Source organism: Phyllobates terribilis, unplaced genomic scaffold, assembly GCF_046119375.1.
Source record: "Phyllobates terribilis strain yellow unplaced genomic scaffold, ASM4611937v1 Scaffold_370__1_contigs__length_1879735, whole genome shotgun sequence".
In the NCBI taxonomy this organism is placed as follows: domain Eukaryota; kingdom Metazoa; phylum Chordata; class Amphibia; order Anura; family Dendrobatidae; genus Phyllobates; species Phyllobates terribilis.
In genome coordinates, this window is record NW_027363130.1 from 324,569 (window position 1) to 347,825 (window position 23,257).

The 23,257-nt window shown below is 44.9% G+C and overlaps 1 protein-coding gene and 1 pseudogene across 1 annotated transcript in view; one reads left to right on the forward strand and one right to left on the reverse strand.

Annotated features, from left to right (window-relative positions):
- The window catches only part of LOC141223137 (gastrula zinc finger protein XlCGF66.1-like), a 352,937-nt gene that overhangs the window by 136,025 nt on the left and 193,655 nt on the right, over positions 1 to 23,257 (reverse strand). The gene's annotated exons all lie outside the window — the stretch shown is intronic.
- LOC141223138 (uncharacterized) lies at positions 1,525 to 3,182 on the forward strand (annotated as a pseudogene).

The window sequence follows — 23,257 nt, forward strand, 5'->3', positions numbered from 1 at the left end:
CAATAATCCAGAGAGGTAATGCTTCACTACTCAATAATCCAGAGAGGTAATGCTTCACTGCTCAATAATCCAGAGAGGTAATGCTTCACTACTCAATAATCCAGAGAGGTATGCATCTCTCCTCTGTATGTTTCTCCTTAGATGGGGTTTTGGATGTTTTTTTATACTCATTCCCATTTTTCATTGTATGTTTGTTTTTCACTTTTTGTATTTACACTTATTCTCAGTGGATAGCACTGCACGGTGGCTCAGTGGTTAGCACTGTATGTTGGCTCAGTGGTTAGCACTGCACGGTGGCTCAGTGGTTAGCACTGCACGGTGGCTCAGTGGATAGCACTGCACGGTGGCTCAGTGGTTAGCACTGCACGGTGGCTCAGTGGCTAGCACTGTATGGTGGCTCAGTGGATAGCACTGTATGGTGGCTCAGTGGTTAGCACTGCCCAGTGGCTCAGTGGATAGCACTGTATGGTGGCTCAGTGTTTAGCACTGCAGCCTTACAGCACTGGGGTCCTGGGTTCAAATCCCACCAAGGACAACATCTGCAAGGTGTTTGTATGTTCTCCCTGTGTTTGTGTGGGTTTCCTCCGGGTTCTCTGGTTTCCTCCCACACTCCAAAGACACACTGATAGGGAATTTAGATTGTGAGCCCCAATGGGGACAGTGCCCATAATGTCTGGAAAGCGCTGTGGAATTAGTGGTGCTATATAAGTGAGCAAAATAAATAAAAAATGTGAACTAATTATTTCACCAGTCTGCAATTGTTTTTAGATCCTTCAGGATGCGCTGACACACTGTTCCGGAATCCATGCTGATTTCTTCTCAGTGATGAGGTCTGTGGACATGGCGAACCATCTGATTAAATCACACACTGTTCCAGAAGCTGTGACAAAGAACGCCAGATCGTTAAAAACGCGTAGCACTGTCCACCTACCCCCCATACCGTTTCCTCATGGGTGTAATTTATAACATGGACTAATTAAAAGCATCTTTTTCCTTGGAGCTGGATACCACATCTTCTGTGACATCATTACTGAGGCCGGAGCTCCACTGCTCCTGGATGTACGGCCGCCTTTGTGATTAGTCAGTCTCATTTGTATATGATACTGAAATATTAAAAAGTAATTTTTAATTGCGTGGACACTTTTCTACACTGAGGGCATGATAGGAAGCTTGAGAGAGTGAAATGGCACTGGTGGTACATTAAGGGGGTAAATCCTGATGACAGGTTCCCTTAAGAGCTGTATATTTGCTGTCTAATCTCTGCCACCCCTGACTTGTGCCAATGTCACCAGATTATAAGTGTCATTCACTTTACTTATCATTGTGTTAATGTTATGGCATGTAGTTGTCCTCCTTATTACCGGTACTTTCACTGACGAGGGTCTTCATTGTGAGATCCAGAAAATACATTCAGAAATCTCTTTTGTGTTGAAGAAAAAAATCACATCCAATCTGTCTTTCATCCTAATAGGAAATCCTTCTGAGAATAACGGTTCATCACTAAATTGTAAAAAAGAAGATATCATGAAGCACTCTAATGGAGGAAACCTCATCACCCTTCCTGCATCTCCTGGACTTCACAGCACTTCACCTTCTTATAATCCTCCTAATCATGAGGAATCATCTCCTGAGCAATCTCACATTGTTACCACTATTCCAGGTGACACAGTGGATATAAGATTTCAGTGTGACAAGCAACTTACTAAAAGCTCCGATTCTTTAACACAAAGAAAGCACAAAGGAGAGAAGCCATACTCCTGTTCAGAATGTGGGAAATGCTTTACAAGTAAATCAAAATATGTTATACATGAGAGAATTCACACAGGAGAGAAGCCATTTTCATGTTCAGAATGTGATAAATCCTACACAGATAAAGGGAATCTTATTACACATCAGAGAATTCATACAGGTGAGAAGTCATATTCATGTTCACTATGTGGGAAGTCTTTCACAGATAAAGCGCATCTTACTACACATCAGAGAATTCACACAGGAGAGAAGCCATATTCATGTTCACTATGTGAGAAGTCCTTCACAGGTAAAGGGCATCTTCGTAGACATCAGAGCATTCATACTGGAAAGAAGCCATATTCATGTTCAGAATGTGAGAAATGCTTTAGAGATAAATCAGATCTTGTTAAACATCAGAGAATTCACACAGGAGAGAAGCCGCATTCATGTTCATTTTGTGAGAAATGCTTTACAAAAAAATCAAGTCTTGTGGAACATGAGAGAAGTCACACAGGAGAGAATCTGTATTCATGTTCAGAATGTGGGAATTCTTTTATATATAAATCAAATCTAGCTACATATGAGAGAATTCATACAGGAGAGAAGCCATTTGCATGTTCAGAATGTGGGAAATATTTTTGAAGTAAATCAGTACTTGTTAAACATCAAAGAATTCACACAGGAGAAACCCTTTTTCATGTTTACAATGTGGAAGGTGCTTTCCAGGTAAATCACAACTTGTTACTCATCAGAGAACTCACACAGGAGAGAAGCCGTATTCATGTTCATTCTGTGAAAAATGCTTTACAAAAAAATCAACTCTTGTGCAACATGAGAGAAGTCACACAGGAGAGAATCTGTATTCATGTTCAGAATGTGGGAAATCTTTTATATATAAATCACACCTTGCTGCACATGAGAAAATTCATACAGGAGAAAAATCATTTTCTTGTTCAGAATGTGGGAAATGTTTTATATATAAATCAATTCTTGCAACACATAAGAGAATTCATACAGGAAAGAAGCCATTTTCATGTTCAGAATGTGGAAGGTGCTTTGCCAATAAATCACAGCTTGTTACACATCAGAAAATCCACACAGGAGAGAAGTCGTATTCATGTTCACTATGTGAGAAGTCCTTCGCAGTTAAAAGAAGTCTTAATAGACATCAGAGCATTCATACAGGAGAGAAGCTGTATTCATGTTCAGAATGTGGGAAATGCTTTACATATAAATCAAATCTTGTTGAACATCAAAGAATTCACACAGGAGAGAAACCGTTTTCTTGTTTACAATGTGGGAAAAGCTTTAGAAATAAATCAAAACTTCTTATACATCAGAGAAGTCACACAGGGGAGAAACCGTATTCATGTCCAGAATGTGGGAAATCTTTTATACATAAATCATATCTTTTAAAACATGAGAAAAGTCATACAGGAAAGAAACTGTAATTATGTTCACTGTGTTTCATAAATGTACACTGCTCAAAAAAATAAAGGGAACACTGAAATACCCCATCCTAGATCTGAATGAATGAAATCTTCTCATTGAATACTTTGTTCTGTAGAAAGCTGAATGTGCTGACAACAAAATCACACAAAAATCATCAATGGAAATCACATTTATTAACCAATGGAGGCCAGGATTTGGAGTCACCCCCAAAATTAAAGTGGAAAAACACACTACAGGCTGATCCAACTTTGATGTAATGTCCTTAAAACAAGTCAAAATGCGACTCAGTATTGTGTGTGGCCTCCCTACAATGCCTGGGCATGCTCCTGATGAGGCTGTGTATTGTGTGTGGCCTCCACGTGTCTGTATGACCTCCCTACAACGCCTGGGCATGCTCCTGATGAGTCTCAGTATTGTGTGTGGCCTCCACGTGCCTGTATGACCTCCCTACAACGCCTGGGCATGCTCCTGATGAGGTTGCGGATGGTCTCCTGTGGGATCTCCTCCCAGACCTGGACTAAAGCATCCGCCAACTCCTGGACAGTCTGTGGTGCAACGTGATGTTGGTGGATGGAGCGAGACATGATGTCCCAGATGTGCTCAATAGGATTCAGGTCTGGGGAACGGGCGGCCAGTCCATAGCTTCAATGCCTTCATCTTGCAGGAACTGCTGACACACTCCAGCCACATGAGGTCTGGCATTGTCCTGTATTAGGAGGAACCCAGGGCCAACCGCACCAGCATATGGTCTCACAAGGGGTCTGAGGATCTCATCTTGGTACCTAATGGCTGTCAGGCTACCTCTGGCGAGCACATGGAGGGCTGTGCGGCCCTCCAAAGAAATGCCACCCCACACCATTACTGACCCACTGCCAAACCGGTCATGCTGAAGGATGTTGCAGGCAGCAGATCGCTCTCCACGGCGTCTCCAGACTCTGTCACATCTGTCACATGTGCTCAGTGTGAACCTGCTTTCATCTGTGAAGAGCACAGGGCGCCAGTGGCGACTTTGCCAATCCTGGTGTTCTGTTGCAAGTGCCAAGCATCCTGCACGGTATTGGACTGTCAGCACAGCCCCCATCTGTGGACGTCGGGCCCTCATAACACCCTCATGGAGTTGGTTTCTAACCGTTTGTGCAGACACATGCACATTTGTGGCCTGCTGGAGGTCATTTTGTAGAGCTCTGGCAGTGCTCCTCCTTGCACGAAGGAGGAGTTAACGGTCCTGCTGCTGGGTTGTTGCCCTCCTATGGCCCCCTCCACATCTCCTGGTATCTGCTCCATGCTCTGCACACTGTGCTGACAGACACAGCTACCCTTCTTGTCAAAGCTCGCACTGATGTGCCATCCTGGATGAACTGATGAACTGCACTACCTGAGCAACTTCTGTGGGTTGTACTGTAGACACCGCCTCATGCTACTATACCTCTAGGGGTGAGAGCAATGGCAAAATGAAAAAGTGACCAAAACAACAGCCAAAAAGGATGAGAACAGAGAAATGGTCTGTGGTCCCCACCTGCAGAACCGCTCCTTTATAGGGGGTATCCTGCTAATCGCCGATCATTTCTACCAGTTGTCTGTTCCATTTGCACAACAGATGGAGAAATTGATTCACAATCAGCGTCGCTTCATAACTGGACAGGTAGATTTCACAGAAGTGTTATTGACTTGGAGTTACATTGTGGTGTTTAAGTGTTCCCTTTATTTTTTTGGGCAGTATAATAAACACTGCTCAGCATAAATAAGTACACCCCCTTTGATGAGTAAGATTTTATTTAATATCTCACTGAATAAATTTCTAAAATTTTGCCAACACTGAATTTCATAGAACATTTTTTTGTAATCAAAACATGAAAGTAAGGGAAATAATATAACTCTCATTACAAAATCTTCAGTGTTACTCAAATTAGTTGGTGCAAAAATGAGTGCACCCCACATCAAAAGCTACTACATCTAGTATTTTGTATGCCCTCCATGATTTTTAAGGACGGTACCAAGTTTTCTAGGCCTGGAATGAACAAGTTAGTGACAATACTATATCTATCTTTTATCTCTCTTTCGATAACGAGCTCTTAGAGCCTGGATGCTGGATGGAGCGATGACAACTTGTCTCTTCAGAATCCCCCATAGGTGTTTGGTTGGGTTCAGATCAGGAGACACTTGGCCACTGAATCACCTCCATGCAAAGATGTAGACTTTCTCACCGCTCCGGCCATGGACTTGGTTCCTGGCGCTCTCCTTGTCCTCTGTTCCTGTGACTGCGTGGCAGCTCCCGGCGGCGTCTAGTACACGCGTGTTTCCCTGTTCTAAAAGGGGCAGCGCACGCATTATGATGAATGCCTCAGCTGGTTGCTGAGAGGAATTTAGCATAAGTAGTACACCTGTAAGATGGCTCCCAACCAATAGCTGGGAGGCATGTGGTATAAAAGACTCCCTCTCCCCTTAGTAAGGTGTACTACTAGTGACTTGTGAGGTCCCCTGGTCTTGCTGTGGCCAGGGTCCTGAGTCTGTAAACCCCTGGTCCCGCTGTAGCCAGAGTCCTGTACCCGAATCCCTGGTCCTAGAGTAGCCCGTACCGAAAACCTCGTCCCCTGGTCCTGGAGCGGCCAGTGCCTGAACCCTCAGCCCCTGGTTCTGGAGTGGCCGGTGCCTGTACCATCGTCCCTTGTTCTTGGATAGATCAATGCCTGTACCCACGCCCCCTGGTCCTGGAGTGACCAGTGCCTGAACCCTCATCCTCTGATTCTGGAGTGGCTAGCGCCTGTACTCTTGCCCCCTGGTCCTGTAGAGGCCAGTGCCGGTATCCTCATCTCCTGGTCCTGGAGAGGCCAGTGTCTACCCTCATCCCCTGGTCCTGGGGTGGCCAGAGCCTGTACCCTCGTCCCTTGGTCCCGGAGCAGCCAGTGCCTGAAACCTTGTCAAATGGTCCTGGTTCGGCCAGAGCCCTAAACATTATCCCCTGGTCCTAGTGTGGCCATTCCTGTTCCTGAAGTCCCCTGCTTACAGTTCGTCCAGTGTCTGAACATTCCCCTACCCATTCCTGGTAGGTCCAGAAATCCACTTGCGCCACCAGTGGGCGTAACATAAAGCAGAACATCTATGAATTCATGATACCATCAATGACCTGTAGCTCCCCGACACCAGCAGCGCTCATGCAGCCGCACATGAGGACACGGCCACCACCAGGTTTCTCTGTAGACCCCATGCATTCTCATTGTATTTCTCACCTCTGAGACAGTTTTGAAGCCATCAGTTCCAAACACATTTATCTTGGTCTCATCACTCCAGAGTATAAAGTCCCAGGAGTCTTCATATGTTTCCGCATGTGTCCTGGCAGGTTGTAGGGCAGCTTTTTTGTGCATGGGATTTAGGAGAGGCTTTCTATGTGGACAACACCCATGTCTGCCATTCCTCTATAGAAAACATTGTCTGCTTTCAGCTCATCTCTCAATGCTTGGTGAGATCCGTGGGAAGAGCTCGGAGGGAAAATCACAGTTGGGAAGGAATGGATGGGATTTATTAAGTTACTGATAATCCAGCACTTGTTTTCCAGTGTGAATAAAAACAAAAACTTATATGGAAACATACAAATTAAAATTGTAGAAGCATTAAAAAGCAATGTGCACACTGTGCGTTTTTGATGTGTTTTCGCTGCGTTTTTTCTGCTTGGAAATGCACCAAAAGCGCTAGGTAATCCGTGTGCCAGCTAATGCAATGACAATCCTGAAGTGCTGTGCACATGATCAGGAATTATCTTGACCGGATTGTCATTGCGTTTAAATCTGCAGCATGTCAATTCTTTGTGCGTTTCTGCAGCGTTTTTCACCCATAGACTTGAATTGAGTCAGTCAAATCTGCAACGAAAAATTCAGATATAAATATATTTGCGGATTTGCTGCATATTTGACTGACTCAATTCAAGTCAATGAGTCAAAAACGCCGCAAAACCGCACAAAGAATGGACCGCGTAAGACCACTCCTCCCATTATCCGATGGCCGATCCCGCTGATAACAGCGGAAGCAGGCGCAGCTGAGGGGAGAAGTAGTCTCCTCAGCCGGCGTCTGTGCGCAGTGTAAAAAAAAAAAGTAAAAATAAATCAATGTTAAAATAAAAACACTGTATTCTCACCTGTCCGCCATCCTCCCGATGTCCCACGACGACCCGACAATCGCTCCCGGCAGTGTACATCGCTCCGCTGCTGGAACTGAGTTCCCCCGGAGTTCATCAGTTGAGCAGCTCCGTTGACCTCACTTACAGCATCAGTGCTGCGTGGGAATTTTCCCATGCAACACTGATGCAGTATATGAGGGCACCGGGGCTTATCAGCTGATGAACTTCGGTGAACTCAGCCCCAGCAGCGCAGCGATGTACACTGCCGGGAGCGATTACACTCCTGTCAGTGTATACAGTGCTGTCTTCTACAACAGTCACATCAGTGATTGATGTGGATGCTGTAGAAGTGAACCGGATTGCCGTGGGACACTGGGATTACATGATGGCGGACAGGTGAGGGATATGGTTGCTTTTTATTTTTGGTTTCTTACAGGAGACGAGGGCTTCAGGGACTGGGCGTTAGGTGAGTATACAGTGTTTTTTTTATTTTCAAATAAAAGATTAAAATCGTGTATAATTTTATTTCAATAAGACTTTATTCTGGTCGTGTCTTTATTGAAAAATGTCAAAAACATTACTACTGGGTTAGTAATGGGGGCGTCTATAACCTGGGCTTCATGTCAGCTGCCAATACAATGCTGACATGAACCCAGACCTTATTACCCCACTTGCCACCGCTACATGACAGTGGGAAGAGTGAAGGCTAAGCGCCAGATTTAGCGCATCTTGAGGATGCACCAATTCTGGGGCAGCTGAGAGCTGATATTATTAGCCATGGAGGGGGCCAGGATCCATGGACCCTTCCCTGGCTTTTAATATCAACCCGCAGATGTCGGTATAGCCTTTGCTGGTTAGATTTTATAGGGGACCCTACATCAATTTTTTTCTGTGGTCTCCATGTAATCTAGCCAGTAGAGGCTAAGGAAACAGCTGTGTTCTGTTAATAGCCAGGGAACATTTTTGGCTAATGGCCCCTTCCCCCAGCTACTAATATCACCTCCCAGCAGTTGGCTTTCCCTTTGCTGATTATGAAAATAATGCGGGAGCCCACAACATTTTTTTTTTAATATAAGGCTATGTGCCCACGATCCGAACGTAGCAACGCTTTGAACGCAGCATATGTTTGCTGCGTCCAAAACGCTGCATTGTATTGAACGCAGGTAAGTCCGCATGTGTTCACTGAACCTTGCGGATTTACCGCATTCAATACATTCTAGTGGTCCAATTTATCTTGCGGAGACTAACGACTTCACAAGAGAATTTGACATGCTGCGGTCCTGAAAAACGAACCGCATGTCAATGTCCGCGGGTGATCCGCAGCCTCAGATGCACACATAGTGGACATGGGATTTCTAGAAATCCCATCCACTATGCTGTAACATCTGATCGGTGCGGGTTTGACACTGCATAAATACACAGCTCCAAACCCACAGCGGCTCCTGATCGTGGGCATACCCAAATTCACCTGCAGAAATTCAAATTTCTGCTGCAGATTTTGACCGATTGAAATGTCATTATATGCGGTGGATCCGCTTGTATTGACAACAAAAGTGCGGCATTAGAACACAGCGTTTTAGACGCAGCTAAAATACGCTGCATCCAAAGCGCTGCTGGTTGCTGATCGTGGGGACGTAGTGGCTAAGCAAACAACTCTGAGCTGTTATTAATAATAATGTTATTCCTATTATTAAGGAATTTTCTGCATTGAAATCCTGAACGTGCGCACATAGCCAAAAACAGGATCTCCTGGGGAAAGTCGCAAAAGCTATGCGTTTAGAACTATTATATGTGTTCGGTTCTAAGTCATTGAACAAAAAATAACTGGTAACCGGCTTCTTATACACATCATAGTGTCTAATGCACAGCGGAGACCCTCAGCCCCAAATAGATTGTTGTATGAGATGTTGTGATGTATTACGTGTTGTGGGGCCAAGAACGTCCCTAACGTGTCCCCCAATGCGGTGACGTAAGGGTCTGACCGTGCCCCCCACATATTGCAGCAGACAAGCTTCACATTGTATGGTGTCAATGACGTGTGGAGCTACAACTAATGAGATGTCGGATATTATAGGGTTTATTATGGTTAGTAGATGCAGACATTTTTGCTTTGTGCACAGACTTGCACAAACCACATTTATTTCTCCCACATTCAATGAAACCTTTGGTGTTTGTCCTCCACGTGTCAGTTGTCTTTCTTGTTGCTGGATCCTTGTCGGTGTATAACATAGGTAAATGTTTTCTGGTAATATTCACTATATTATAGGAATCTTCTCTGCAGCCAGTATTGAATGTAACTCTAGACTGATGGATGTTTCCTTCTTTGTGAGTTTTCGGTAATGTATGAAATATTGGACATTGTGGGTGATTTTCCTTTAATCGTTCTATTTGTTTGGCATTAAGTACAGCCGATACCAAACCCTCCTCCAAAAGACAATGTAAGGGGGTATTGTATGAATTAGTAGGATCTCCATCTAGAGTGCGGCATATATTAGTATCGTCATCCATGTTCATAACCTCCGGCTCATATAACCCACTATTAGAGCTGAGCGAATGTTTCAATATTCGGTTCGGATTACATTTGCCGAATCTGCAATATTCACAGATTTATTCGTTGAATATTCTCTGAAAATTAACAAACGCCATAGGATTCAATGGGGGGCAAAAACAACGCATATACAACACCTCCAAAACGGGCCCAAAAGCTGCCAAAACGCATCAAATTAGGGATAGACACCAAGAAAGTGCCATCAATTGACCCAGAGTACAAGTACTATAATTATTATTACAGCAACATTTATTCCGTGGCACTTTACATGTGAAAAGGGGTCACCGACTGGTACAAGAGGATAGAGGACCGTGCCTGGAAGGGTGCACAATCTAAAAGGGATGGGTGGGGATACAGTAGGACGGGGGTACAGCTAGTCGTGCAGCGGAATGGTGGAGCGAGGGTTACCGCAGATTGTACGATTGTCAGAAGTGGTCCTTCAACTTCCTTTTCAAGGTTTCCACGGTAGGCGACATTCTGATTTGTTGGGGTACAGAGTTACACAGTAGGTGAGATGCACGGCACAAATCTGCTGAGACCCTAAATCACGGTAAGCTTCCAGGAGCTCAAAACTGAGCAGATTAACCCCTGCACCGATTAATATGAAGGTGAAAGGCTTCTAATGAGTTCAGGAGTGGGAGGAACCAGACGCTGCGGTCTTCTGGCTCCTCTCTGTCACGGTAAACCCGTGACACCTTGAAAGCTTCAACACAATGTTCACAAGGTAGACAGCCACTACAGCCAAACCAGCAAATGGAGTCCCAACCAATAATGTTCACATTTCAAAAAAATAGGGCCTGACACCACCATTTCTGTGGCCAACAGATTGGTGATGGTGGAGTTCAATCTCTTAGCTTTGTAAATCTTTTACGTGACCACAATTGAGGGACTGCGGGCTGGCTGCCGTGCTGAGAGAGGGTGGAGTACGGTGAACCGGACAAACTGCAGGACCGTGAGTGAGGTGCAGGCGGAGATGTTACAATGGATTGATAAAGTTGTGGTCTACTCGTTCTGTTAGATCGGTCAAAACCAGCAGGCATGTCCACTTCCGTTACCGCTGACGGGCTCTCACTCAGCCTGACTGGGACGGGTAAAGAACCAGAGATTCTGCGGTGGGAGACCTGCGTGACAATACTTTGCACGGTAACAGAAGAGGAGGAAGAAGCAGCAGATGTGGTTAATGGGGTGGCTGATGGTTGTTGAGGCCGGCATTTTATCGCAGTGAGATTGCCAGAGTAACGCATGTTGATTGGGCATGTGAAGGTTCATGCATGTACTAGTAAAATGATTGCACTTTTTCCCTCTACTGAGTTTTTTCTTGCAAAGTTTCCAGATAATGTGAGTTGGCTCATCCCTTGCAGTGTCAAGGCAAGGCTACCATTGCCACCCCTGCGAGTTGCAGACCCGCGAATGGTTCTGGTCACTTCCATAGTTTTGGGTAAGGATGCAGTGCTCATCGCAGTTGCATCACTCCACTGTCTGCGCTGGAGGATGCAACGTAACCTCCTTTTCTTCCTCCTCCACCTCCTCAGATGAGCTACTCAGCTGCGTGCCTCTGGGTTTACACCAAGTGGGATACACAACCTCATCATCATCCAATGTGTTATCCCATTCCTCGCCCCCTGAGAGTCCCCCTCCTCCTCTTTTTCCCCTGACAGCACAGTACAGTCTGCATGACCCTCAGGTATCTGAGTCTCATCAGGATCACCTCCACCCTACACCCCCCCAGGAGTAAAAGTCTGGTGACGGGGATCAGGAAGCTGCTTGGACCCAAGTTTTTTTTTCCCCTGTATGGAGAGCAATATTTGCCCCAAAGAATTTTAAGCTGAGATGTAGCCTGCTTTATATACCAATTTTGAGTTTATCTTGTCTGAGTACCCCTGTGTGGAGAACAACATCTGCAGCCAAAAATTTATTTCACTAGGATATAACTATTGTAATGGAGACCAAAACCTCTTGCACTACAGCCAACCCAGCAGATGGAGACCCAATCAGGATTCTCCACATTTCCAAAAATTATTGGCAGATACTAGCGAAGTGGCATCAATTTCACTAGAGTAAAAATTGTATAATGGAAACCGAAACCTATTCCATTACAGCCAACCCAATAGATGGAGACCCAATCAGGAGTGTTCACATTTCTCTAAATTAGGGCCTAACACCAAGGAAATGGCATCAATTTCACGAGAGTAGAAGTAGCATAGTGGGGACCGACAACTCTCCCACTACAACCAACCCAGCAGATAGAGACCCAATCAGGATTCTCCACATTTCCAAAAATGTGAACATGCCGTGTTATTGCTTTTATGAATAACACTTATAAGGCTAATAATAAAATATTACATTATCAAAGATATATAGGTAGATTCAATTGTGTAAAATAATAATCAAAGCAAAGTATAAATATTTACCATAACAATTCCTCCCTTTTAATTATTTACAGACAATTTATCCATCAGCTACTTCCCCGTGCTATGGGAGCCTGGAGGGGATGAGTCCCGTTCACCGTCAGATATCTTGTTTGTAAATCTCGTCATATATGTTTTCTGGAGGAGCACTGTGATATTTTGCAGATGTGATAACTGACGGTCTATGATGTCTGATCTTGTGCATCTCTCTGCATAGCATCGTCATAACAAATATACCAGTTCTAGCAGTTACATACACTAGTAATACCAACATTTATGTAACGAAAAGGGTAAATGAATATACTCTTATTCCCTATCCCCATTTTCACTATATGAGGTCTACCATTCGGTCTGGGGTGATTGTCTGCAGCTTATTTATATAGGTAATGTTTGAGGACAGAATTTATATCTAGGTCACCATGCAGAAGTATGAAGGTAGCAGGTGTAAGGCGTGCTAAGGTGCAGGTTCCCTCTGCACCCGGGAGAAGCCATTTATAGGCCTGATGACCACATACTAGATATAAATCATTGGCAATATGCAGGGTATGATGTCAGTGAGTCTCCCAAGACAACGTATACAAGTCAAAAGTCCTTGCATCGGAGGTTTGGCATAATAAAGTTTGGCTGTTTTGGAAACCAACCTCATACGTTTGGCATGCATTCAAGTTGTTGACAAGTCTGTGCAATATCTGTAAACCACATTTCGCTATTGTATCGCTATACTGGTATGTATGGCCCCCCTCATCCCTTTTCCCGGTATGCTTGGAACCATCTGATCCCCAACATGCTGCACACAAAAAAGAAACAATTATACTCACCTCCTCTCTCCTTCAACGCTGCGTCCTGCTCTGTTGCGGACAGGTATCTCACTGTCTGAGGCGCGCATGGCGTAACTGCCAAGCGCCCTCACACTGAGATGCTGTGCCGGAATAGTCACTGCGCCCCACGCCGGGACTGTGCATGGGGAGCAGTGACCATTCACACTCCTTAATAGCGCACACATTGTACCCGCAGCACGGCTCCTGCTGCCGATTTGCGGTCTGTGTGCCGCTATTAAAGACCATACAAATTCATATTCACTACAACCCATGGGAATATTTTTTTTACTGTGCATACAGCTGAATTTCACCCACCAAAAAAATGACAAAGTGGGCTACTATAGCTTGCACTGTCACATTAGCAAATGAAAAAAAAATGGTTTTTGTGCTGAGAATCTCTGCAGAGTCTTCATACAGCTGAATTTCAACCCCACAAAATCAATAGGTGGGCTGCAAGGGCTTGCTAGCTTTATCACATTAGCAAGTGAAAAAATAGATTGAAGAGATACTGGTGCATACAGCACAATACAAGCCGTAAACAACGCTGTTCTGTGGCACGGGCCCTGCTGATTCTGTCTGAATCTCAGTAATTGCACAATAAAAATAAAAATGTGCTGCAAGGTCGATTTCACAGGTACACAGCAGAGGAGTTATCCACACTATCTGACTTCCAAACAAGCGCCCATCTATCTAGCTAATATCTCTCATTTGGAGCAGCGTCTATCACCGGCAGTGTGACATGCATAAAATGGCGCTGAGGGAACATGACCGCTCTTTATATAGAGAGGACATGTGATTTCAGCAGCCAATGGCAGAAGCCCTTGTGTTTAGACAGTGTGGATGCTTTCTGCGCTCTGATTGGCTAGCCGCGGTTTCCTCACTTAAAGTTACAGGGAAAAAAAAAAAATTACAAGCGCACCGCTGATCTGACCTGTTCTGAGCTCTCCCCAGCCCCTCCACTCATCTAACACGTCCCCCTGCTCATCATACACAGGCACTATGCTAGACAAACTGTTAAAAACGCTGTAGCTGCCCCGCAATCAAGTTCCCGAACTTATTCGCCGAACGTTGCCGATTTTCCCGAATTTAAGTAAATATGCTCGCCTTTCCGATCACGAATCCGAATGTGCCACATTTGTGCCAAATTTAACTTTTGAGATCGGATTTCGAACATATTCACTCATCACTTTAAGTGGTCACGCCCCCTTCTGGTAAGTCAGACTAAAAGTGCCCATACCCTTTAGGTCCCCTCCACCGGATACACTTAAACACGTACACCCATTAAAATCTATGGGGTTGAGCACATGTCCGTGTGACCCACCTGTGGACATGTCAGTTTTTTTCCGGCAGCACAGACGTCAATACGTGCTGCACACAGATGACAAAGTGTGACATCCGTGTGCCGTCCGTGTGACACATACCGGAATAGAGTGCAGAATAGAAATGACAGATATTTAGGTGTTAGATGTGCAAAGATCGAGATAGATGAAAGATATCGGTGAGATATATAATTAGTGCCGTGTGTGTAGTTTACTGTACTTATATTTAGCTAAAAAATAAATGAAAAAAGCAACGTGGGGTCCCCCTTATTTTTGATAACCAGCAAAGGTAAAGCAGACAGCTGCTGGCTGATATTATCAGGCTGGGAAGGTCCTCGGTTGTTGAGCCCTTTCCAGCCCGCAGCCACCCCAGAATTTGTGCATCTAATGTGATTAATAAAGACTTCCCCACACTATAGTTCACCAATTTATTGAACAAAAAAAATCCCATGCAGGTCCGCAGGAATCCATCGAATCCGATATAGTCCAGAAATGGAAACCTGAAAAACATAAAACTAGAGAAATAAATATAAGAGACAGTCCCTCGTTCACCAATTTATTACCAAACATTTTCCCACAGAGCTCGGATGTCGTCCACGCTCCCTGAAACTGGCTCTGGCGTATGTGAAAAGACATAAAGTGACCGCTATCCACAGGCACCAGGTACAGACTACAACTCCCATCAGAGCCGGTGGGTCTCACTGAGCGCAGTGTGAGCCAGTGACTCTTTAAGGTGCTTCTACACCGGCCAATAATCGGATACTGATCAGCCTATCTTAACAGACTGACAGTCACCCGATGTACGAGCAAAACATTAGTTCGTCAGGTGAAATCATTAAGCTTAAATATCACTGCTCTAGGCAGCAGATCATCCTGTGTAAACGTGCTGCCGAGAACAATGCTATTCTCTACGCACAGAACCATCATATTAAGGTTCACAGGTGATTAAACGACTGCCGATCGGCTCCATATAACCAGTCGGGAGGCATTTTGGCTGCGTTTGTCCAGTGTAAATGCAGCCTTAGGTCCCGGTACCTTATAGGAGATGTCTTCTCTGGTTGCTCACATCCTTTTTCCCCTTCACGCATGACGGCACACCCGCTTCAGTTGGTTTCCTGTCCTTGATGGGAGACCTCATGAAGTATCAGGCGGCTCACCAGGATAAAGATCCACGTACCCAGGCCTGTCCCGGTGCTGAAACAGCAGGGCTGGTGTTCCGTGGCGCTGGCCTTCAGGTCCTGGTAGTGTTGTCCACAGGTTCCCTGGGGACCTGCTGCATGTTGGGGCAGAGGTCCTGGGCTTCTGTGCACCGCGGCGCCACCCTCCCCCTGCCGCGCACGTGACCAGGAGTGAATGGTCACGTGCCCCTGACGTCGCGGGACACACTGGGTAGGGCGTGCCCCGATGACGTTGGTGGTGGCGCCAGCCGTAAAGCCCAATGGCTGAAATTGGCAGCGGCATGGGGGGGGGGGTTAACCGGAGGAGACCGCAGGGATTTGGTGGCTGACTCCGCCCACCTCTCTATATAAAGGTGCACCTACAGTCAGAACACTGCTCAAGGAGTCTGCCATAATGTCAGACATGGAGCAGCAGCAGCTGTCGCCACAGCCACAGTCGCTACCAACCTCATCACCACCTCCATCTGCTCGCCGGTCTAGAGGGTCCAGCGGTAAAAGCGGCAGCTGTCCCAGTCAGAGAAGTAAAGCTTCTCAGGACTCCACGGTCTCCAGGAAGGATGCGTCGCGTATCCTGAAACAGTCTTCAATTCCGGTATCCGCAATGGCGGGGTGAGTGATCTTCGTGAATGTCACTATATATATTTGCTAATGGGCCTCCTGTTGTGTGTTTAATCACCAGGAGGAGCCCAGGAAAGTTACCGACGAGAAGCGGAACAAGGAATGTGCAATATGCAAATGACTGGCAGAAGGAGCTCTGCTCGGACTGCATTCAGAGAACCATTTGTGAGGGTACACCGGATTTTGCTGCTAGTCTCAGGTCTGTCATCAGATCAGAGGTAGAGGGTTCCCTTAAAACAATTTTAAGGAAAAGAAGGAAGGTCATATCCGATTCTTCTTCTGGTTCTGATTCTTCGGTGTTGTCAGGGGGACAGTATTGTAGTGAAGCTTCATCCTCATCCTCCTCAGACAGTGACGGGGGAGGGGGGAGACCATGCTTTCCTATAGAAGACACCGATAAATTGATAAAAGTCATCAGAACCACTGTGGGGTTAAAGGAGGATAAATCTGTAAAATCCATAGAAGATATTATGTTTCGAGTGTTAGAAGAGAAGAAAAACGCACCTTTCCGGTAAATGCCAAGGTCCAGGCACTTATTAATAGAGAATGGAGGAAGCCGGAGAAAGTAGGGGCCTTGCCTTCATCCTCAAAAAGGAAATATCCCTTTGAGTTTAAGGACTCTGAAAATTGCGACAAGGTGCCAAAAATTGACGGTTGTATCTTGGTCATCTAAGAGATCAGCACTCCCCTTTGAGGACTCAGTGGTGCTTAGAGATCCCTTGGATAAGTAGGCATATACTTTCCTAAAACATACTTGGGAATCAGCAGCAGGTGGCCTAAAACCAGCTATTGCAGGAACATGTACTGCCTGTTCCCTAATAGTCTGGTTGCAGCAGTTGGAAAATCAACTAAAAGACAAAAAAAACCCTCAAGAGACAAAATTCTAGCCAACCTGCCCATTACATGGTGCGACAGCCTTGCTGGCAGATATTTCTGCAGATTCTGTTAAATCTCGCAGCTAGGTCAGCTGGTCTGTCAAACGCGGCGAGACGAGCTCTGTTGCCCAAGGGATGTCCTGGAGACTTACAATCAAAGTCTAGGCTGTCTTCCATACCTTGTGGTGGTCAATTTCTCTTTGGGAAGAAGTTGGAAGACGTCCTTGAGAAGGCGAGCGACAAAAAAGGAAGATTCCCTGGGTTTTCAGCAGACACCAGGAGAACCTATTTCCAGAGGGGGAAATTTAATAGAGGTTGCCCCTCGGGGGAGAAAAGGAAATGGGATTTCAAGAACAGAAAAGAGTCCGAATATATGTTCGGTGGTACCTCCTCCACCTCCAAAAAGCCTCCACAATGACGCCAGGCCACATTTTGTTCAGGCCTGGAAAAACATCTCCTCCAGTTCCTGGGTCCTCAACATATTAAGGGATGGACTGGAGAATCAATTCCTTCAACAACCACAGCAAATATTTGCGGTGACCCCGGTAAGGAAGTTCCCGGACGACCAGCTAGCTCTGGAATCAGAGATCCTTACTCTTTTAGAGAAGCAAGTGGTATGCGAAGCTCCAGTCATTCAGAAAGGAAGGGGATTTTATTCCCCTCTCTTTCTAATAAAAAAAGGATGGTTCTTTCAGGACTATTATAAATTCAAAAGGCCTAAACCGTTTCATAAACAACCATACATTCGGTAAATTCAGCAATAAAGCTTCTGTTTCAAAATTGTTTTATAGCAGAGATAGATCTGAAAGACGTGTATAATCACGTCCCCATTCACCCAAATGACCAACAGTATCTAAGGTTGAGCTTTACATCCAAGAAAGGTGCAGGCACTTCCAGTTCCGAGCTCTCCTCTTTGGGTTGTCGATTGCTCCAAGGGTGTTCACCAAACTAATAGCCGAAGTAACGGCCTTTCTTCGCATTTAAAACACGGTGATAATACCATATCTGGACGACTTCCTTATAGTAGGGAATTCAGAGAGCCATTGTGTTTCTCAGCTGAAAGAAGTCATGATGACCTTGCAGAACCTGGTCTGGAAGGTGAACACCCAAAAATCAAGACTAGAACCCACTGGACCCCTAAAGTTAAATTTGACCTGTCCATCCACCACAAGAGGGAGTTTCTGGTATGTAAGGAGAGATGTAACTTTCCTTCTAAATACCCTTTTAAAATTTTTATGCTGACAAGATTTCCCACTTAAGGGCTCGTGTGTGAAATTGAGCCCACTTGACTGCCGGAATGCACAACGTTAGAGTACCTAGCAGGGACAGTGCTTTCCTCAAGGACATATCTGGGGTCGGTATAGCTGCTGAGACCAACTTTGTCTATCTTGCTGTCGGGTAGAAGACAAGTCTGACACTTGGAGTCTAAAGAAAACCCTAGAAAGGTCTGGACCCTTGTTGGACACAACAGTGCAAAACATCATCACGACCGATGCGAGCAACTCAGGGTGGGGGGCACACCTGGGAAACCACATAATTCAGGGCTCTTGGTCAGTCCTAGAGGAAAAAGGGTCGTCAAACTTAAAAGAGCTATGGGCAGTGAGGAACGCTTTGAGGGCTTCCTCCCTTTACTCTGGGGCAGTCATGTTCGGGTTATGTTGGACAACAGAACCACCGTGGCTTACATAAACCACCAGGGGAGAACAAGATCTCATTCCCTTCTGGAAGCAGCAAGCAGACCTTTTCAAGTAGCGGAGCAAAATCTCCTATCACTTTCAGCACTACACATACGTGGCATAGAAAATACAAGGGCAGACTTCCTAAGCCACAACAATTTAAGACAGGGAGAATGGGCCCTGAACCCCAGAGTATTCCGGCAGATAGTACAGCTATGGGGTCTGCCACAAATAGATTTGTTCGCCGACAAAAACAACAGAAAGGTGGAGAAATTCTGCTCACTATATCCAAGGGGAAACCCATTGGTGATAGACGCCCTCCAAATCCCCTGGGGTTTCAAGTTGGCCTACGCCTGCCATCCAATAGCTAAGATACCTCTTGTAGTGAGGAAGATCAGGAAGGATCGAGCAAGAGTGATTCTCATTGCCCCCTTTTGGCCGAAGAGACCATGGTTCTCCCTCGTGAGAATGATGTCCCTATCAGACCCATGGATCCTTCCGGAAATCCCGGACCTTCTGGAACAGGGACCAATATTCCACTTTCAAGTAAAGGGTTTCCACCTTGCAGTGTGGAATTTGAGAGGGCAATATTGAAGGGTAGAGGTTTTTTGTCAGTATTAGTTTCTACTCTGTTGAGGAGTAGGAAGCCCATAATCACCAAAATCTATGGTAGAACGTGGAGGAAATTTTTAGATTTCCTAGGGAAGCCGTTAAGCCAAAAACCTCCAATTAATTCCATCCTGGAGTTCTTACAAAAGGGGTTTGAGTTGGGTCTAGCTACCAGTATGCTCAAAGTCCAGGTTTCAGCCCTAGGAGCGTTATATAACTGCAAACTCGCAGCCAATAAATGGATTGCAAGGTTCATTAAATCTTGTGATAGATCTAGGCCGGTCTCAATACCCAAAGTTCCCCCATGGAACCTGAATTTGGTGCTTGAGGCTCTAACTGAGGAACCTTTTGAACCAATCCAGGAGTTGTCTGCAAAATACATTACTCTCAAAACAATTCTTTTGGTGGCTTTGACATCTGCCCATAGAGTAAGCGATTTACAAGCCCGATCCATAAATTCTCCATATACACAAATATTTGACGAAAGAGTAGTATAGAGGCCTGACCCAGCTTACCTCCCTAAGGTAGTGCTCAAATTTCATAGATCTCAGGAAATTGTTCTGCCCTCCTTTTGTGATAACCCAAAGACCCTAGGGGAACAAAAGTTTAATAACCTTGATGTTAGAAGGGCCCTATTACTATATATACATGTAACTAGCCAGTGGAGGCGAGGCCAATCCATTTTTGTAGATTTCCAGGGGAGTAGGAAGGGTTACGGGGTGACCAAACGGACTATAGGCAGATGGATTAGGGAGGCAATTTCCTTAGCCTATTCGGCCAGTGACACCCCGATTGCTGACAGCATCAAGGCTCTCTCCACCAGAGCTACCGCTACCCCTTGGGAGGAGAAGGCAGAGGTAGCAATCAAATCTGTAAGGCCGCTACCTGGTCGTCACCATCTACCTTCTTCAAACACTATCGGTTGGATCTATCCTACCTTACTGACTTAACCTTTGGTAGAAGAGTGCTGCAAGCGGTGGTCCCTCCCTAATAATAAAATAATAATTTTTATAGCGCCAACATATTCCGCAGCAGTTTACAATTTTAGGGGGAGGGGGGGTTGAACAGACAAAAAGACATTACCAAATAAGTGTAACTCAGATATTAAAAGGAGTGATGGACCTGCTTGCAAGCTTACAGTCTATGAGGAAATAGTGTGTGTGGGGGGGGGGGGGCGACACAAAATGTAAAACGTACAAATGTATAATACAGCCATAATATGCTAAATAGGGTAAGTACAAAGCACTACATGAACTGGTCACCAGCCAGTATGTGTACACTACAGACAGAGGCTATTCAGTGCATGGATGGTATGAACATGATTTTGAAGAGAATTTTGATATGGGCCAAACGGGGACAGTTAGACAAGTGTGTTAAAGCGATAGGCCAGCCTAAAGAAATGGGTTTTTAGGGCACGCTTAACCCCTTTACAACCCAAGGTGGTTTGCACGTTAATGACAAGGCCAATTTTTACAATTCTGACCACTGTCACTTTATGAGGTAATTACTCTGGAACGCTTCAACTGATCCCCCTGATTCTGAGATTGTTTTTTCGTGACATATTGTACTTCATGATAGTGGTAAAATTTCTTCGATATCACTTGCGTTTATTTGTGAAAAAAATGGAAATTTGGCGAAAATTTTGCAATTTTCAAAATTTGAATTTTTATGCCCTTAAATCAGAGAGATATGTCACACAAAAGAGTTAATAAATAACATTTCCCACATGTCTACTTTACATCAGCACAATTTTGGAACCAAAATTTTTTTTTGTTAGGGAGCTATAAGGGTTAAAAGTTGACCAGTGATTTCTCATTTTTCCAACAAAATTTACAAAACCATTTTTTTAGGGACCACATCACATTTGAAGTGACTTTGAGGGGCCTTTATGACAGAAAATACCCAAAAGTGACACCATTCTAAAAACTGCACCCCTCAAGGTGCTCAAAACCACATTCAAGAACTTTATTAACCCTTCAGGTGCTTCACAGGAATTTTTGGAATGTGGAAGAAAAAAATGAACATTTAACTTTTTTCACAAAAATGTTACTTTAGACCCAATATTTTTTATTTTCGCAGGGGTAACAGGAAAAAATGGACCCCAAAATTTGTTGTGCAATTTCCCCTGGGCACGCAGATACCCCATATGTGGGGGAAAATCACTGTTTGGGCGCACGGCAGGGTACGGAAAGGAAGGAGCACCATTTGACTTTTTGATTGTAAAATTTGCTTGAATTAGTGGACGCCATGTTGCGTTTGGAGAGCCCCTGATGTGCCTAAACAGTGGAGCTCCCCCACAAGTGACCCCATTTTGGAAACTAGACCCCCCAAGTCACCTATCTAGATGCATAGTGAGCACTTGGAACCCTCAGGTGCTTCACAAATTGATTCGTAAAAATGAAAAAGTGGGAAAAAAAATACTTTTTCATTTTTACGAATCAATTTGTGAAGCACCTAGGGGTTCCAAGTTCTCACTATGCATCTAGATAGGTGCCTTGGGGGGTCTAGTTTCCAAAATGGGATCACTTGTGGGGGAGCTCCACTGTTTAGGCACATCAGGGGCTCTCCAAATGCAACATGGTGTCCGCTAACAAATTGAATGGAAAATCGGCTCAAATTGTTAGCGGACACCATGTTGCGTTTGGAGAGTCCCTGATGTGCCTAAACAGTGGAGCTCCCCCACAAGTGACCCCATTTTGGAAACTAGACCCCCCAAGGCACCTATCTAGATGCATAGTGAACACTTGGAACCCTCAGGTGCTTCACAAATTGATTCGTAAAAATGAAAAAGTGGAAAAAAAAATACTTTTTCATTTTTACGAATCAATTTGTGAAGCACCTAGGGGTTCCAAGTTCTCACTATGCATCTAGATAGGTGCCTTGGGGGGTCTAGTTTCCAAAATGTGGTCACTTGTGGGGGAGCTCCACTGTTTAGGCACATCAGGGGCTCTCCAAACGCAACATGCTGTCCGCTAACAATTTGAGCCGATTTCCATTCAATTTGTTAGCGGACACCATGTCGCGTTTGGAGAGCCCCTGATGTGCCTAAACAGTGGAGCTCCCCCCACAAGTGACCCCATTTTGGAAACTATACCCCTCAAGGATTTTATTAAGGGGTATAGCGAACATTTTGAACCCAGAGGTACGACACAGAATTTGATAACATTAGGTTATCATATTGAATAAGTTGTCATTACTCTTGAGCGCAAGTGCTCGCTACTTGAGTTTGCATCGGGTACTCAGGTATGCACCATGTATCACGGGTGCTCAAGTGAAATGCTCGAGTCCCCGCCCGCATGTTTCACGGTTATTAGACACCCACAAAAAAACATGCGGGGATCGCTCGTGCATGGCAGGCAATCCCCGCGTTTTTTTTGGCCGCGAAGCATATGGGGCGGAGACTCGAGCACCCGCAATACTCAGTGCATACCCGAGCACCCGATGCAAACAAGTAGCGAGCACTTGCATTCAACACTAGTCGCCATATCGTCATGTATTTTTTTTTTTTTTTACATTGAAAAAAACAACAACCTCAACCCTAACATTAGCACAACCCCAACCCCAGCCCTAGCGTTTATTTTTTACACCGTTCCTCATGCGGTATAAGTGATGAGATTACTTTATTCTTCGGGTCGGTGCGATTACAGTGATACCAGAATCATATCGGGTTTTTATGATTGACAGCTGTCACACACTAAAAGACACATATTTTGTAAAATCTAGTTTTTGCATCGCCATATTTTGGCCGACAGAGTCATGTGACGGCTTGTTTTTTGCGGGATGAGTTGACGTTGTTATTGGTGCCATTTTCAGGCACGTGACATTTTTTGATCGCTTTCTATTCCTATTTTTGGGAGGCAGAATAAACAAGAACCAACAATTCAGGAATTGTGTTTTTTTACATTTTTTTATTC